Genomic DNA, 19,356 nt, shown 5'->3' on the forward strand with positions numbered 1-19,356 from the left:
TATTTCTTCACTGTGTATATGAGTACCCCGCCTTCTTGCCAACATAGGATATTATCTTTTTCAAAGACAGTTGACAAACTTATGGACAAAATTCATATTTCATTATTTACCTCATGTTTCTTTTATTGTTAACAAGACTGAGCTTGATTTTTGGCTCTTCTACTTCTTTCATAAACTACCATTTCATAACATTCTTTCCTTTTTTTCTATGGGTTGTTAATATTTTTCTTTGCTGAATTGTAGGAGATATTTATATATTTTGGATGTTAGAATTTGTTTATCAAAGGCATGTAAGGATTTACTTTTTACTCTTAATTAAACCTTCCCTTTCTCCCTATTAATGGGTATTAATTTCACTTTCCCTGAGCAGCTCTGTGGGTCATAGAATTCTCTCCCATTTTGGAACACTAGATACAGAATCTTGACACTGCATTTATGAGAAGTACCTACTGTAACAAATGATGTCATAGGGGTGTTCAAAAGAGCATAAACTTTAGACACAGATACTGAGTGTTGATTCTATCATTTACCAGGTAAGAAACATTAGGAGAGTTCCTTAACCTCCCTAGACTCTGATTTCGTAGTGTAAGATGGAATAATAATATTAGCTTTCTGTTAGTACAATATGTATCCCCAAAGGCTGGAGATGTTTAGCAGTTCCTCTTTTGGGAGGTCTGGGTATATAAAGGGTTTAAGAAGGAAGAAGGTGCTTTTTTTTTAAATTGAGAAGTAAACAGCACAAAATAAAACTCATGGATTTAAGAATTTGATCAATTTTGACAATTATATATACTTATGAAGTTACCACCTTAAATAAGATACATAAAATTCCCATCTCCCTCAAAAAGCTTGTTGCACCCTTTTGGTAATTTTTACTTTCAGCAACTTTCTGATTTATAGCACAATATATTAGTTTTTCTTATATTTGTACATCCTATAAATGGGATCATACAGTCTATAATCATTTGTGTCTGGCTTCTTTTAGTCAATATAATATTTTGACATTCATTTACACTATTTCATATATCAGTAAATCATTCTTTTAAATAACTAAGTAGCATTCCATTGTATGGATATACCACAGTTTATTTATCTATTCACTAGTTGATGGGCATTTGGGTTGTTTTCAGTTTTGATTACCATGAGTAGGAATGCTATAAACATTCTTATACAAGTCTTTTTGTGGACATACATTTTCATTTCCAGTGGGTACCAGAGTGCACTTGTTAGTCAAGTGTATTTTCAGTTTTACCAGGAGCTGCCAAACAGGTTTCCAAGTGATTGTGCCATTGTGCAATCCCTCCAGCAATGTAAGAGAGTTGCACTTCCTATTTGAGCTTTTTTGTTTTTAGCTCTGACAGTTGGTTGTTAGAGGTATCTCATTGGTCTGGCAAGTTGGAATTTAATGTCTTCATTTTCAGCTGTGAATTCTCTGTTCATATTTATTTACATTTCTTTTTTTTCTATGTGTGTTGGTACTCCAATGAGATTTGAAATTCTGTGAGGTCAGAGGTTCCCTTACATACTGAACCAGATGAAACACAGGGCCAGGAACATAGCAGGTGCTGAAATATTCTGTTGGTTGATTTCTTGCTACCAAGAAACATTTGTAGACTATTTAGTCTACAAAAAGGAGGACAGAGGAGAAAAGGCTATGACCATCAAGTGCTTTTCAAACCCTTACAAATGTTTTGGTTTTCAAATATCTTTGGAAAGACTGGCTCTGGTTTATTCACTTTCCCCTTTTCTCACATTCTCACTCTCTCTTTTATTAGGTAATTAAGTTTGACCAGTAGTCAGGGCTCGTTAGCAGCCGTGACTGGTAAGAAGGGTGTAGGTGGCAATTTTTGCGTCCAGAGCTGGCCAGCAATAACACGTTTAAGAAGACAGAGAAACAAATGAGTTGGGCTCTCTTATTGGTCATCTTCCCTCTTCAACCTCAGTTGGCCTCCTCCCTGCATTTTTCTTTGATTGATGTATATGGTGTTATAAAAATTATTCTTTTCTGATTTTTTAGAATTTTTCCTTCTCCCATTTAAAGAAATAAAATGGACAAATGAAATTGCCTACTCTGTGAATTTTTCTTCCAAAAATTTGAAGAAAATAACAACTATTAACAACATAAAAATAATCTGAAGATAATCATAGACTGCATGATGTCTTCTTTTGTTCTCTAAATGTTATGTAAAACAATCCCTTGAAGCTCTTTCTTTTGTCAGAAATCAGATTTTTTTTTTCTTATGTGAAGTACTGGGTGGTCAGGTACAGTGGAGAACATTTCAGGCAGGACTCTCTTGTGCAGGGTCTAGCAACACCTTGTATGGGGACCTTAGGCAAATTACAAATCTCCCAACTTCTATGGCTTGCTGTGGGAGGAATCATTAAGAGGACATGGCCACCAGTTGATCTGCAGGCTAGACTGGGACAATTGGAGGTTTTCAGGGACACAAACTTGAGAGGTCAATGTGGTGTTGTAACCTTCTGGATAGTATATGTAACTGAACCTAGGAAAGGCCTCTATCTAAACTTGTAAGACTCTGGCCAGCAGGTGCAGCATCTACTCATCTTCCAGCTGCACAGGACAAGCTATGTGTGTAAGTTCCCTTGCTTATTGAACCTGTCACTTAACAATCTGAGTGGCCTGTCTCTTTCTTTCACCTCTTCTTGCCCTTTGTGTATGGAAATTTCTGAGGTTGTGAACAAACACTTGTCTGTCAAATCCCTAATCTATTAGTTATGGGAAATTTCTGTTAGACCCCTAATCTATTAGTTGTGAGAGATTTGCAAAAAATTTTAAAAATCAGAGACTGAGAAAAAACATTAAATTTTTATGTAAGTATTTCTGTCTTTTAAAAAATTTACTTGGGATAATGCATATAAAGTGTATTATACTTACTCAGTGCTTCTTGTTTTCTTCCATATATTTAGTAGATATCCGTTGTACACCTACTATGTGCAGGCTTTCTGTTAGGTGCTGCAGATGTATCTGTGAACCAGGCAAACCTTGCGCTTGGCTTTGCAGAATTTAGACCATGTGGCCATGACTGGCAGACAAGAAATCAGCATAATTAAGACTGTGGCAGATGCTGGCCAAAGCTGTGAGTCCCTCACTCTAGACAAGCTTTCCAGAGTAAACTGCATCTGACCTGGGATGAGTCAATCAGACTTAATTACACAAAGGAGCAAGGAGATCATTGTTTCTGCCAGACTGAATAGCAGATGTGAAGGTCCAGAAATGGGGGAGGGGAGGTTACTCCACGACCTGAAGTTTGGTGTTACTGGAGCCAGGGGACAGGGGTAGTTGCGGTGAGACAGAGCTGAGGAATGAAGTTAGGGATAAAGGAAGTGGCTAAATCATGCTGGGCCTTCTAAGCCATGTTTAGGAGTTTGTTCTGTATCTTAAAAGCAATAGGAACCTTTTGAATTGTTTTAAACAGAGCAACAAAATAATGAGATTCTTTTCTTGAAAAAAGATCACTCTAGATTGCTCTGTGAAAGTAAAGGGAGAACCCGGGTGCAGGAGAACCTTCTGGAGAGGACTGGGGTCGGAGCTGGGGGGGGGGGACCAGTGAGCTGGGGGGGAATGCTGGCTTTAAAAGATGGTTTGGTCCTTTATATTCTTGCCAAATTTCCTCAGTAATAGTGGTTGACCAGATGACCAGGAGGACATGGAAACGTTGGGAATCCAGATGACTTCTTTCAGCCTCCTGTGGTACCAATTCTGAGCTCTGAATAACAAATTTAGAGCTGAGTGTAATAAAATCGCCAAGATGAATTCCAGGGTATCTCTGACCGTATGAGATTCTCTGAGTGTGTGCACAGCATGTTAATTGTCAAGCTTCTTCTTTTTGAGCTGCATGATGCTAAGGACCAAAACCATTTATTCCAATGAGGAGAAAAATTGGGCCAGTGTTTCAAAACAATCAGTTCTCTCATAAGTATGTTGCCCCTGAGTTTATTCTTCTCTGTTCCAAAGGGACAACAAGGACTCAGACAGCTAAAGGTGATGTTGCTGGTCTATAATGTGGCTGCTGTTACTGGGCTCTTTGGGTATTTGATGTTCAGTACTGCTTCCTGGTTTTTATTTTGCAGATTGTTGTAAGGTCCATTAAAATATTCCCCTTCCATTATGAAAGTCGTTATATTTTGTTTTCCTTTATGGTTTCCAAAGGTGAACAAGAGTCACCCAATTAGAGTCACCCAATTAGAGTTAGCAGGCTCATTTCCCAGGGATGAATTAGACTGATCAACTGGAAGGACCTTCCTCTTGAGGACTGGCTTCCCACAGAAAGAAAAAGGTGACAAAAGATGATGACTTGTTGTCCACCTGTAGTTTAATCAAGGAAGTTTGTAGCCTACAGTGCTGACATGTAACCTGAGAGCAGAGCTGGGAAACCATTAAAATCTCAAGGGGAGATTGTCAGCTTCAGCCACAGGCTGTGGATTCCCTGCCTTTTTCCAACAGCTGAGGCTATAGCCTGGCATTTGCTTACCCACGTGGAGGAGGGAGCCTGGGCAGAGAGCATCTGCTTATGTCTTGGTGAGCAGCAATCAAAATCCCCAAGTGCCACCTTGGGAAAGCTGTCCCTTTAGCTCCTGAGCCATTTATTAGGATGCCAGCCTCCCCCTCCTGCTCCTACTGAGTCCTTGGTCCTGCAAGTGCAGTTCATCTGTTTTTGGCTCACTGAATTTCTGTCGTACTCAACTGTATGGACTTTTGAACCAAAAATTTTATTTGCCCATTTGGAAAATGCTTCCCTCATCTTCCTCCTTCACCTGTGCTTGCCTCTCAGACTTTGGTTCAGATCTCTTGTTGTACCTACAGCTGCTGACCTCTTAGCCGATACCTTTCCTCATATCCAACTTTATTCTCGTTTCTATTTTTGTCAGCTGACATTGGGACTTCAGCTCTTTGAGGTTGTCCTCTTGCCCCCTTTGTTTTTTGTGTCTGACGTGATACATAAAGGTAAAAGAGGAAAGAAAGCCATTTACTCTGACTCAGTAATACAGGTGTCCACTGGGACCACCCTGACATCTCAAGGTTAAGTGGAATTCACTTGAACCTTCCTTCCTCTGGCAGTAGGATACGTCCAGTCTCTGGGGAAATTTTGGATGAATGCAGCGAGCTGGGCAGTTTTCCTTAATTAACTCTGTTTATCTGCTTCTATTGAATTCACCCAGTTTGTTGGAATTGTCTTAGCCTCAGCACCCTCTGTGTGCTGTTCTTTCTCCTTTTTATATTACTCTGTGCTGGAAATGTCAGGTGTGCTCTTGCTCCTAAGAATACTATCTCCACAGAATCTAGAGGGAGGCTGACTTATCCTGAAGCTTCAGAGTTATAGAGTGAATTTATAACATTGCAAATTATTTAAGTTAAATGAACATATCATGCCTGATTTTTAAATTCTTAAAGGAGACCACCACAGGAATTTCTCTTTGACTTCCTCTCCTCCCCAAACACCTTTACTTACTGCTTTAGTTGCTTAAGTCAACTGCTCATTTCAATGAACAGATAGATTGATTCAGTTACTGTCTCTTTTTCTGCCTTTGGGGCTTATCTTCCCTATTCAAAGAATCCAATCAGAGTCTTCTGTGTGCTGGAGTCAGCTAGGGCTGGCTAGAAAGAGCTGATCATAACATATTCAGGAATTTGGGGCCTGTTGGTAGCTTGGAATTGGCCATAGTAGCAGTATTTACACCACAAAGATTGACAAATGCGACAAAATAGTTGTTTGTTTTTGTATTGTTTTGGTGAGTCATTTTAGTGGTAGACCACCACTTCAGAAAATTTACATGTGGAGAAATATCTTTCCATTCATTCCCCTTGAAGGCATAAATGGCTGCTATAAATTGTGACATTTTTCTCTTCATCAGACAGGCAGAAATAAATCATGTTCATGGTTAATTCTGATGCCAAGCTTAGCTGAAATCTATAGAGAATGTGCTAGTGTTTTAGATCTGGACATACCTGCGTCCTTTTTGGTGTGAAAACAAACGGCCTAGTTTCCTGAGTCAGTCTCTTTTTGTGCAGAGGTCATATGGTATTTAGTACCGTTGGGGATAGGCTCTTTAAGAAAACATTTGCGAAGGTCAGAGATCGAACCACCTTCCTTTTCTGTGTGATGATCAAGACAAAGACACAAAAAGGGAGGAACTGGTAGAATGAGAGTTGGATGCCCTACTAAGTGACTTTATCCGAATTTCCTGCGTTAGTGAAAAACAAGGACAAGATTGAGCAAATGGAACTTTCCCAAGATTTACCTGTGAATTGGTGCAGAATAGATTGGGATGAGAAATCCATTAGAATGAGGATGACTATCTCTGGGGGGCTGTTGTAATATAAAACTCTCCACTCTCCCACCTACAGTTTTTAGTCTTTCTTCAAAATGTTTTTCCTTTATCTCAGATGAGGCTAACACAGGTCAAGTTTTCTTTTGCTTGGCCCATGCTAATTAATTCATTAGTGTTTCCAAATGAGACTTAATTGTTTTATATCTTTATGATAAATCACTGAGGGAAAAATTGCTTTAATAGAAGCCCCAATTAGAACCCACTGTCAGTAGCTGCAGGGACCCTTAAATGGAAGATTAGCACTGTTTGGCCATTGATTCTCACTTAACAGATGTTAGCCAGTGCCCCATCAACTCCAGCATTTGGATTTGGGAAATGTTAGTCTGGGCTTGGAATCGAGTTCCATAATAGGATATAGCATGGTGGGTAAGACAATGACCAGGGATGCTGGGACTAATCTTTTGTTCCTGGGCCAGAATCTCCTCCTCTAAAAATTGAAAGCTTTAGTATAAACTGGCACAGTAATTTTGAGGGGTCAATTTTCACTGAAATCTGTTGAAGCTGAATCTGTGTATGCTTTATGAAGCAGAAATTCAAATTCCTGACATCTGTTCTAGAGAAAGACTTATTCATGGGCAAGGAGACAAAACCTGCCTAAGCAACCCTCAAATTCACTTGAAGAGAAGGCAGCAAAATATAGCTACCAAGGCCAGGCAGACCTGCAACTTACGATCTCTTAAGCTCAGCTTTCTCACCTGTAAAATGGGAGTAGTAATACATGGAGGCTTTTTTTGAGCTTCAGATAATATAATTCACATAAAGCACTTTGTAGAGTCTCTGACACATAAACTTTCAATACATACCAAGTTACAGTTTTATTTTTAAATTTTTAATTATATAAAAAGATATTGTCTCTGTAAAAAAAAAAAGAAAGAAATATTACAGATATGGTCAAAGCTCCCTTCAAGCAATTCATTATCCCCAATATCAATTATTCCTAGCTCCCTACCTCCTCCACCCCAAGAGGCAATTACTCTTGACATTTTTTAATGTATCTTTCCTGGTCTTTTGCTATACATTTCTATATTTATATATCTACAGCTATCTGTCTATCTATCTATCTATCATCTATCTATCATCTATCTAAATCTTTCTCTCTCTCTCTATCATCTTTCCCCTCTCAGAGAAAATGTATAGTATTATTCTACAGCTTTTTTCTTTTCTACTCAGTATAGTTTTGAGATCTATCCAAGTTAACATGTAGAATAATCTTACTGTTTCTAACTATGGCAGCATCCCCTTTTTTGTGTGTGCATCATATTTTTAAGGGCCATTCCCCTTGAGGGATATTTAGTTTTTCACTTGCCCAAGCAATGTTGCAACATCTTTATTGCTCACTTGTGCAGGTATTTCTCTAAGGGGAACTATCAGGAATGAGATAGGTAAGATCATAAGGTATGTACATTTTTAGCTTCAATCAGTTCTGTATAATAACGAGCAAAGTGGCTATACCAGTTTAAATCTTAACCCACAGCACATGAGAGTAATCTTTTCCTTGTACTCTGTCAAACTTGTCAATACTGTAAATGTTTTTCATAATCTTTTGGGTGAAAAAGAAAAGAAATATCATTTGTGCTTTCAAGGTATTAATTACCAGTGTGGTTTTATATTCTTTTGTATACTTGTTGGCCATTTACATTTCCCTTTCTGTGAATTGCCTGATAATAAATGTCCATTTTTCTACTGGCTTGTTTGACTTTTTCTTATTAATATGGGACACTAATTTTTTGTTCTCTATGTTGCAAATATTTTCTCCCAATTTTTTGTTATGTTTCAACTCTGTTTATGGTATCTTTTGAAAAATAAAAGTTTTACATTTTGATTTAGTTAAATTTATCATTTTTTGGTGATTTTTGCTTTTTTGCATCTTGATTAAGGAGAATTTCTCTTACCCTCAAAATCACAGTGACATTCTCTAATGTTTTCTCTTAGTACTTTTATATATTTTTTATATTTATATCTTTAATCCATATAGAATCTCCATATGAAGAAATTTTCTTTTGTTTCAAAAAAAGTATATTATTCCTAGTATCACTTATTGACTAATCTTTCTTCATGGATTTACAGTGTCACCTTTATCAAATATTAAATTCTTAAATATATCTCTTTTAGTTCTTAATTCTTTTCAAATAACCTCCTTATTCCTACAACAATACCATATAAGTCTATAATTTTTAATTTATGTACTGACACCTAGGAAGGCTTGTTATTCTTGCCCATTTGTTCTTCCAAATGAATTCTAGAATCAGTGTGAGTGTTACATGAAGAAACTGTTTGTTTTTTTTTTAATTTTTATTTTTAAATAATTTTTATTCTATTAAGTTGTCTCAAATTTTCCCCCTTTGCCCTCTTCCACCCATCCTACCCCACCCCCCATCCCATTCCCACAGTCAGTTCCCACTCTGTTGTCCATTCCATGTCCATGGGTCATTCATACCTGTTCTTTGTCTAGTCCCTTCCCCTTCTTTGCACCATTATCCTCCATCCCCATGCCCCCTGTCACTTTCAGTCTGCTCAATGTTTCCATGCCTGTGGTTTATTTTGTTCATTAGTTTATTTAGTTTATTTTGTTGAATAGATTCCACTTATACTTGAGCTAATATGGTATTTGTCTTTCACTGACTGGATTATTTCACGTAGCATAATATTCTCCAGTTCCACCTATGTTGCAAAAGGTAGGAGTTCCTTCTTTCTTTATTTCTTTTTTTAAAATGCAGATTGATTTTATTTATTTATTTTTACATGTCAAGGTTAATTATAAAATATTAAAAAATTTAAATCCATTATAAAGTCTCAGCAATTAAAACATCATGACACCAGCATAGAAATAATCAAGTAGATCAATGAAATAAAATGAGCATTCTAGAAACAATCATATGTATCTGTCTGACAATGTAATATATGATTCAATTGATATTTAAGATCAATGGGGAATATAAGGCTTATTCAACAAATAAAGTGCATGGACCACTATTGCTTGAAATAAAGCAAACATAGAGCCCTATTTCACACATTATACAAAAAATATTCAAGTGAGTTTAAAGTCAATATGTAAAATCTAAGAAGTTTTTGGAGAAAATACAAAATAATATTTTTCTTACCTTGAAGTAAAATATTCAAACCCAGATGCTATAAAGTAAAATATTGACAATATGACTATATTAAACATTTAAGACAATACAGTAATATACATATAAAAAAGTTAAAGGACAAGTAATAAAATAGGAAAGTATTTGCAACATTTAAAAAAGGGTTAATAGGTTTTTTTAGGGAAAAATTTCTACAAACATTTAATCAAAAAATGGATAAATAATAGCAAAAAGTCACTTAAAGCTTTCTTAAAAATAATAGAAATAGGCGAGAAGTATACAAAAACAGGTTTAGTTTCAACAAATAATAAAGTAACAATTAAAACAACACAGTGTCCCAATCTGATTAATAAGTATTAAAAATATTGCTAATATCAAGTATTGTTGACTGTGAAAGGAACTGGGTATTCATAGACTCCTTTTCTTCATCTTAAAGCAGTCCCTTTAGCATATTTTGTAGTGTTGGTTTCATGGAAGTGTATTCTTTTAGCCTTCTTTTGTCTGGGAAACTCCTTATTTCGTCTTCCATTTGAATTGAGAGCCTTGCTGGGTAGAGCAGTTTTGGTTGCAGGCCTTTGCTTTTCATGATTTGAAATATTTCTTGCCATTCACTTCTGGCTTGTAGTGTTTCTGTTGAGAAGTCAGCTGCTAGCTGTACCAGGGCTCCCTTATATGTTACTACCTGTTTCTCCCTTGCTGCATTTAGGATTCTCTGTCTTTGATATTTGCTATTTTAATGATGATGTGTCTTGGAGTGGGCCTCATTGGGTTCCTCTTGAATGAGACCCTCTGTGCTTCCAGGACTTGTGTGACTTTTTCCCTCCTCCAATTAAGGAAGTTTTCCATCATTACTTTTTTCAAACAGGTTTTCTATCCCTTCCTCATCTTCTCCTTCTGGTATCCCTATTATATAGATATTATTACGCTTCAGGTTGTCCTGCATTTCCCTAAATGCCTCTTCATTCTTTTTGAATCTTTTTTCATTTTCTTGCTCTTTCTGGGAGCTTTTTTCTACCTTGTCTTCCAGCTCGCTGATTCAATCCTTGGCTTCATCTAGCCTGCCTTTGATTCCTTCTACTGTGTTCTTCAATTTAGAAATGGTATTCTTCATTTCCTCTTATCTCTTACTGATAGTTTCTATGTCTTTTTTCATGCTGATATAGCTTGCAGTAAGTTCCTCGTAGTTTCCCTGTAGTTTTTTGTAATTCTTTCTGAGCTCACTGAGCTCATTGAGCTTCCTTAGAATGATTGTTTCGAACTCAGTATCTGATAATTTACTTGCCTCTATTTTCTTTAGTTCTCTTTCTGGGTATTCCTCCTTTCTCTTTGACTGAGTGGTGTTTCTTTGTTTTCCTATTATTTGTGAGACTCTTCTTTTATGCTTCTGCTTCTTAAATTGACCTGTCTTGATCTCCTCAGTTTGACTTTGTGGTGTGAACTTCTATGGTAGGAGACCGCTGTTTCTACTTTCTGGATCTGCCTCTAATGATATCAGATATTGACGCCATCTGACCTTAAGCAGTCTGTTTGAGACTTCCAGGAATCTACTGTCTGTGGCTGTCTCCTTCAGCTGTTAATCTTGTCACTCTGCACTCAGCAGACCAGCTTAGAGACACCACAGGGTGGGGAGGGTCCTCTCATGCTGCTGCTGCTGCTGCTCAGGGAAGTGGTCTGCTTGTGGCAGATGGCTGCTGCCATTTGGGGGAGGAGACAGCACGAGGATCCCACCAGCTACTCTCTCCATTCTCTCCCCAGAGCCGCCTCCTCCAGTCTCTCCTCTAGCGTCTCTAGTCCACTCTGCCCCCACCTTTGCCAGAGACCTGGGTAAGTGGTGCAAATAAAAATGTATGTATTGGCCTTTTAAAAGCTCTTTGTATCTCCAGCTGCCTGTCTCTGGCAGAGAGCAACCCTGGCTCTTTTCACAGCTGGTTGTTATCTGTGTGCTTTTTGGGCTCTGGTGCTGTAGGCTGGAGGTCCCTACTTATGGTTTAGACCCTGCTCTTCTCAGGGGGATTCAACTGGCTGTTTCAATATCCTTCTGTTGCTGCTGCCCATGGGCACCCCGCCCACCTTTTCAAGTCTCTACTGAATTCCTTACCAGTTAGGTTGTGCTAAAGCTGATTCTTCTGTTTGTCTGAAGTTATAAGACTTCTCTGTCACTCTTGTTCGGTTGTTTGTTCCAGGTGATTTATCCACAATTTAGTTGTAATTCCAGGTTGGTCCTGGGAGGAGGTCAGTGTGACTTCCATTCACTCCTCTGCCATCTTGATTTTTTAGAAACTGTCTAGTTTTGATGGAAATTATATTGCATGCCTAGATTTATTTTTGGAGAATCAATAACGATAACAATGGTGTTGATAAGGTTGACAAGGACTGATTTCTGATCTCTGAGAGAGCATTTTCTGGAGTTCCAAAGAGAATCAGGACAAATGAAGATAGTACGGGTGATGAGCCATCTTCTCTGTGTACCATTTCTTTCCCTAGATGAACCCTTTTTTATGAGTTAAGTCTCCCTATAACACAGCACAGATGATATCTGAAGAGAGTGCCTGTTGAGGTCAGATATCAGTCAGTAGAGTGATGCTTATAGTACATACTCCAATCAGCCATCTGACCTGCTCACACATCTTCTGAGGATCATATGGGGTTCAGAATCTAAGATCCATACCCAGATCTTACACTGCTGCTCAGGCCAGGAAACCACATAGCATATGATTACCCTTTTCAAATATGACAAGTCTTATGTGAAAGCAGTTATTCTAGTAAGTGTTGTTTGAGAATACACATAATTTTAAAATGCTACTGTGAGTAAAGTGATTCTTAAATGTGATTTATCATTCACCAAATGGGTATATATGTATGTAACATAATACTCATTTAGCTGTAGGTGGTGCTTGGTATCTGTCAGAAATGGGGAATCCCTTGTGCTGACAGATAAGGAACTCTTCTTCCAGGGCATTTTTGGTTTAATTGAAGATGCAAATCTATCTCATGTGACCTCAGTTTGTTGTCACATCCTTTTACTCCTGAGAGGTTTCTGAAACTAAATCCTGTATTGAAAATTATCCAAACCTTTGTCTTGTGTGTAGTTCACCTTTCCTCTCTTATACTTGTGTTATATAGGTATATAGGATATAAAAATAACATAGTAACCTTTTAAGTAAATGGCCTAACAATCCACAGATAAAGCCACATTCACATATGCACAACCTTGGACATGTAAAATAATTCCCATCTCTTAGGATTATAGGTAAGAACAAATGGACTGACGCGCAAGAAGCCATCTATAAGCTGTAAAACATACAAATATTATTTTGCTATTCAGCAATGTTGAAAGTTATAAATGAAATAGTCACCCCCATCTTGTTTCATCCCCTCAAGATATTTAAAACAGCCAGAGGCTCAGATCTAAGTGGAACAATTAAGGAGAAACTGCTAGGTAACTGAGAAAAAACTCCTGCATATATAATGAAAAAATGTAGCTTTATGTGCTCATATAACACAGGGAGCTGCTCTACCCAGAACCAACTCTAGCACGCTGTACATGTGTAGCAGCCCTTTGATCTGTCCCCAGTGAAGGTGGGAGATTCTCCATGACAGCAGGGTCCCACTACTTTTCCTCCCTCCATCCCTCCATCCCTCCCTCACTCCCTCCCTTCCTTCCTTCTTTCCTTCCTCCTTTGCCTTTAGATACTCTTCTGATGAACTTTACAGGCTGAGCTTCCCAATTACTTGGGGACTCTCTTTCTAATATCTCTTTGCTCCTGTGGCTTTTTCCTCCTCCCACATGGCAACACTAAATCCATTCCGCTGGCAGTCTTGGGCCTTGTTTTCTGTGGTACTTGGTGTTGATGAAAACAATGTCAAAAAGAACCCACAGCAGGCTCTCTGTCCTGGTCTCCAGGTCGGAGACTTGCGTTTTTGATCACTTCATTTATTATGCTCACATTTAGAAATAGTGAGCACTGGTACCCGCTGTTCTTTCATTTAAGAAAGTCCAGGGCTGCTGGGAGGTATTCACAGGTAATTAATTTGTCAGAGTAGGACAAGCAGTCTTAACAAATACAAGCAAAAACAAAACAAAAACAAGAAAAACCCCACCCAAATTCACACCTCATCTAGCAGTTGATTAGTTTTACAAATGACCATGAATAACATAAAAAGCAGGAGTGGGGAGGTGGGTAGTGGTAGGGCAGGTAGTCCTGTAAATGGATGAGGCTCTACTACTCAACTTGATAGATTCATATATTTTGCCTCACAGAGGGCCGTAGTTTCCCCTTGTAAATGCATCCCTTGTGGCTACCATATCAATCTCCTGGATAAATGAGTGTGCCTTATGTGGTCCATGTGGAAGGAAAAAACCCCAACTTTCTCTCCCTTTCTTTCCTTTCTTTTTCTTTTCTTTTCTTTTCTTTTCTTTTCTTTTCCTTCCTTCCTTCCTTCCTTCCTTCCTTCCTTCCTTCCTTCCTTCCTTCCTTCCTTCCTTCCTTCCTTCCTTCCTTCCTTCCTTTCTTTCTCTTTCTTCTTTTTCTCTCCTTCCGTACTTCCTTCAATTTATTTATTTTTTGCTCTTTTTTTCAATTACCATTTAGTCCCCTTATACTTCTCTACCGCCCACCCACCAATCATCACACTGTTGTACATGTGCATGAGTCCTTTTTTTTTTGCTCGTCCCCTGAACTAGCCCCACCCAACCCTTAGCTGCCACCCAGCCATCTATCAATAAGTCTGTGTCTAGTTTGCTTGTTAGATCAATTTATTCATTATATTCCACATATGAGTGAAGTCACATGGTATTAGTCTTTCTCTGACTGGCTTATTTCATTTATGTAATGTTCTCCAGGTCCATCTATACTGTCACAAAAGATAAAATTTTATTCTTTTTTATAGCTGAGTATTATTCCATTATGTAAATGTCCCATAGTTATTTTATCCACTCATCTATTGATGGACATTTGGGCTGCTTTCATGTTTTGGCAATTGTAAATAATACTGCAATGAACATAGAGGTGCTTATATTCTTTTGAGTCAGTGTTTTGGATCCCCTCAGAAATATTCACAGAAGTGGGATTGCTGGGTCAAAAGGCAGATCCCTTTTTAATTTTTGAGATATTTTCATATTGCTTCCCACAGTGGCTATACCAATCGGCATTCATACAACAATGAAAAATGGTTCCCCTTTCTCCATATCCTCACCAGGACTTGCTGTTTGTTGATTTATTGATAATAAGCCATTCTGACAAGTGTGAGATGATATCTCATTGTGGCTTTAATTTTCATTTCTCTGATGATTAGTGATGTTGAGAATCTTTGCATGTCTCCTGGCCACCTGTAAGTCCTTTTAGAAGTATCTATTCAAGCCCTTTGCCCATTTTTTAAATTGGGTTGTTTGTTTTGGTGTTGTATTTTATAAGTCTTTAGAAAAAAATATCTATACTACTCAAAGGAATTTATAGATTCAACACAATTCCTATTAAAATACTAATGACATATTTCACAGATGTAAAACAAACATTTCAAAATTTTATATGGAACCATAAACAACCCTGAATACCTGCAGCAATTTTTAGAAAGAAGAACAAAATAAGAAGGATCACAATACCTGACATCAAACTTTATTACAAGTCCTCTATAATCAAAACAGCCTAGTACTGGCATAAGAACAGACACATAGATCAATGGAACAGAACAGAGAACCCAGAAATAAGTGCATATCTCTATGATCAATTAATATTTGATAAAGGGGGGTAGAAGCATAAAATGGAGTAAAATTAGCCTCTCCAACAAATGGTGTTAGGAGATCTGGACAGCTACATGCAAAAAAATGAAACTCAACCACCATACACAAAAATAAACTCAAAATGGATAAAAGATTTAAATATAAGTCATGACACCATAAAAGTCCTAGAGGGGAACATAGACAGGAAACTCTCAGATATCCCACGCAGCAATCTTTTCACCGATATGTCCCTTACAACAAGGGACATAAAGGAAAGAATAAACAAATGGTAGTTCATCAAAATAAGAAGCTTCTGTGCAGCTCAATAAAACATCAGCAAAAAGAAAAGGGAACCAACAGTATGGGAAAATGTATTTGCCAATCACACTTTGGACAAGGGTTGGTCTCCAATATATTTAAAGAACTCACACAACTCCATTCCAGGAAGACAAATAATCCAATTGAAAAATGGGCAAAGAACTTGAACAGACACTTCTCCAATGAGGACATCCAGAGACGTATGAATGGATGCTCAGCACCACTAACCATCAGACAGATGCAAATTAAAATCACAATGAGAGACAATTTCACACCAATCAGAATGACCATCATAAATAAACCAACAAACAGTAAGTGCTGGTGAGGTTGTGGAGGAAAGGGAACCCTAATATATTATTAGTGGGAATGCAGACTGGTGCAGCCACTATAGAAAACAGTATAGAATTTCCTCAGAAAAACTAAAAATGGAACTGCCTTTTGACCCAGCAATTTCACTGCTGGGATTATACCCTAAGGATCCTGAAATACAAATTCAAAAGAAACTATGCACTCCAATATTCACAGCAGCACAATTTAAGTGGCCAAGTGCTGGAAGTAACCTAAGTGCCCGTCAGTAAATGAGTGGATCGAAAAACTGTGGCACATTTACACAATGGAATATCATGCAGCAGGAAAAAAGAAGGAGCTCCTACCCTTCGTAACAGCATGGATCGTGCTGGAGAGCATTATGCTAAGTGAAATAAACCAGGCTGTGAAAGACAAATACCATATGATCTCACCTGTAAGTGAAACCTAATCAACAAAACAAACAAGTGAGCAAAATGTAACCAGAGAAATTGAAATAAAGAACATTGAAACAAAATGACAGTAACCAGGGGTGGGGGAGGAGGATAACAGGGGAAAGAAGGGGAAGAATCATCAAAGGAACATGTATACAGGACCCATGGACAAAGCCAAAGGGAGCTAGGATTGAGAGTGGGAAGTGGGGAGATGGGGCAGGGGAAAATAGTGGCAGGAAAATTGAGACAGTTGTACTTGAACAACAATAAAAATAATAAAATAAATAAATGTTGGATATTAACCCCTTATCAGATACATTGGTGAATATGTACTCCTGTGGGTTGTCTTTTTATTTTATTGATGATTTCCTTTGCTGTGCAAAAACTTTTTAGTTTGATTTAGTCCCATTTGCTTTTTTTTTCTTTTGTTTCCCTTGCTTGTGGAGATATATCTGCTAAGAAATTATTATGAGTAATGTCAGGATTTTGTTGTCTATGTTTTCTTCTATGATTTTTATGGTTTTGGGTCTAACATGTAACTCTTTGATCCACTTTCAATTTATTCTTGTGTATGGTGTTAAAAAGGTGGTCTAGTTTCATTTTTCTGCATGTATCAGTCCAACTTTCCCAACACCATTTATTGAATAAACCATCTTTAGACCATTACATGTGGCTTCCAGTGTATATGTGATTTGTTTGTTGAATATTAATTGACTATAAAGGTGTAGATTTATTACAAGGCACTCTATTCTGTTCTATTGATCTAGGTATCTCTTTTTATGCCTGTACCATGCTATTTTGATTGTTATGGCCTTATACTATAGTTTCATGTTAGGTAGTGTGATTCTTTCAACTTTGTTCTTCTTTCTAAAGATCACTGTTGCTATGAGGGGCCTTTTGTGGTTCCATATAAATTTTTGAAATATTTGTTCTAGTTATGTCAAATACATCATTGGAATCTTGATAGAAATTGCATTGAATCTACAGATTGATTTGGGTAGCATGGACATTTTAATGATGTCAGTTCTTCCTATCCATGAACACAGTATGTGCTTCCACTTATTAGTATCTTCTTCTATTTCTTTCTTCTGTGACTTATAATTTTCTTAGTACAGGTCTTTTACATCCTTGGTTAGGTTTATTCCTAGGTATTTTTTTTTGAAGCAATTGCAAATGGGATGGTTTTTTTAACTTCCCTTTCTGTTAGTTCATTATTGGCATATAAAAATGTAACTGATTTCTGGATATTAATTTCGTATCCTGCTATTCTGCTGAATACATTGATCAGTTCTAGTGGTTTCTTGGTGGGCTCTTTAGGACTATGTACGATATCATGTCATCAACAAATAATGACAGTGTTACCTCTTCCTTTCCAATTTGGATGCCTTTTATTTCTTTCTCTTGTCTGATTGCTGTGGCTAGGACTTCCAGCACTATGTTGAATAAAAGATAAGAAAGCAGACATCCCTGTCTTGTTCCAGATCATAAGGGTAACACTAGTAGTTTTTGCACATTGAGTATGATGCTGACAGTGGGTTTGTCATATATGGCCTTTATTATGTTTAGTTATGTTCTCTCATCCCACTCTGCTGAGAGTTTTTATCATAAGTGGGTGCTGGATTTTATCAAATGCTTTTTATGCATCTATGGATGTGATCATGTGGTTTTTGTCCTTCATTTTATTTATGTGGTTTACTACATTTGTTGATTTGTGAATATTGTGCCAACTTTGTACCCCTAGAATAAATCATGGTATATGATCTTCTTCATGCATTGTTGTATTTGGTTTGCTAATATTTTGCTGAGGATTTTAGCATCTATGTTCATCACAGATATTGACTAATAATTTTCTTTTTTTGTAGTGTCCTTATCTTGTTTTGGAATTAATATAATGCTAGCTTAATAAAATGAGTTTGAGAGGCTTTCCCTTTCTTGACTTTTATGAAATATTTTGAGAAGGAGAGACATTAGTTCTTGGAATGTTTGGTAAAATTCACCTATGAAGCCATCTGGTCCAGGGCTTTTATTTGTTGGGAGTTTTTTGATTACTGCTTCAACTTTATTAGATGTAGTCTGTCTATTCAGATTTTCTGATTCTTCCCAATTTAGTTTTGGAAGATTGTATGTTTCTAGAAACTTATCCATTTCACCCAGTTTTCCCAATTTGATGTCATATAGTTTTTCATAAGATTTTCTTAGAATCCTTTGTATTTCTTGGGTGTCATTTATTTTTCCTCTTTCATTTCTGATTTTATTTATTTGGGTCTTCTCTCTTTTTTTCTTGAGGAGTCTTATAAAGGCTTGTCAATCTTGTTTATCTTTTCAAAGAACCAGCTCTTGGAGTCATTGATCTTTTGTATCTTTTTATGCTCTATTTTGTTTATTTCTGCTCTGATCTTTGTTATTCTTCCTTCTGCTCACTTTGGGCTTTGTGTGTTGTTCTTTTTTAAGTTCCTTTAACAGTAAATTTGGATTGTTTGAGCTTTCTCTTGTTTTTTTTTTGTTTTTGTTTTTTTTTTTGAGCTATGCTTGTAATGCTATAAATTTACCTCTCAGGATTGCTTTCCCAGTGTCCCACAGATTTTTGATTTTTGTGTCCTCATTTTCATTTGTTTCGAGGTATGTTTTTATTTCTTCCTTGATCTCCTTGTTGACCCATTCATTGTTTAATAACATGTTATTTAGCATTATGTCTTTCTATGTATTTCAATGTTCTTGTGATTGATTTCTAGTTTCATAGCATTGTGGTCAGAGAAGATACTTGATATGATTCAATCTTAAATTTATTGAGCTTTTTTTGTGTCCTAAATGTGGTCTATGCTAGAAAATATTCCATGTGCACTTGAAAAGTATGTATCTTCTGCCGCTTTTGGATAGTATGCTCTTAAAATATCCATTAAATTCATTTGATCTAGTGTGTCATTTAAGGCCACTGTCTCCTTGTTGATTTTATGTCTGGAAGGTCTGTGCATTGAAGTCAATGGGATGTTATAATCCCCTACTATGATGTTATTTCTGATGCTCTCTCCCTTGATGTCCATCAAGATTTGCTTCACATACTTAGATGCTCCTATGTTGCGTGTGAAATGTTTAGTAGGGTTAAATCCTCTTGTTGGATTTTTCCCTTTTTCATTATGTA

This window comes from Pteronotus mesoamericanus, unplaced genomic scaffold (assembly GCF_021234165.1).
Source record: "Pteronotus mesoamericanus isolate MK-2021 breed Mesoamerican mustached bat unplaced genomic scaffold, CSHL_Meso_final scaffold_31, whole genome shotgun sequence".
Taxonomy (NCBI): Eukaryota; Metazoa; Chordata; class Mammalia; order Chiroptera; family Mormoopidae; genus Pteronotus; species Pteronotus mesoamericanus.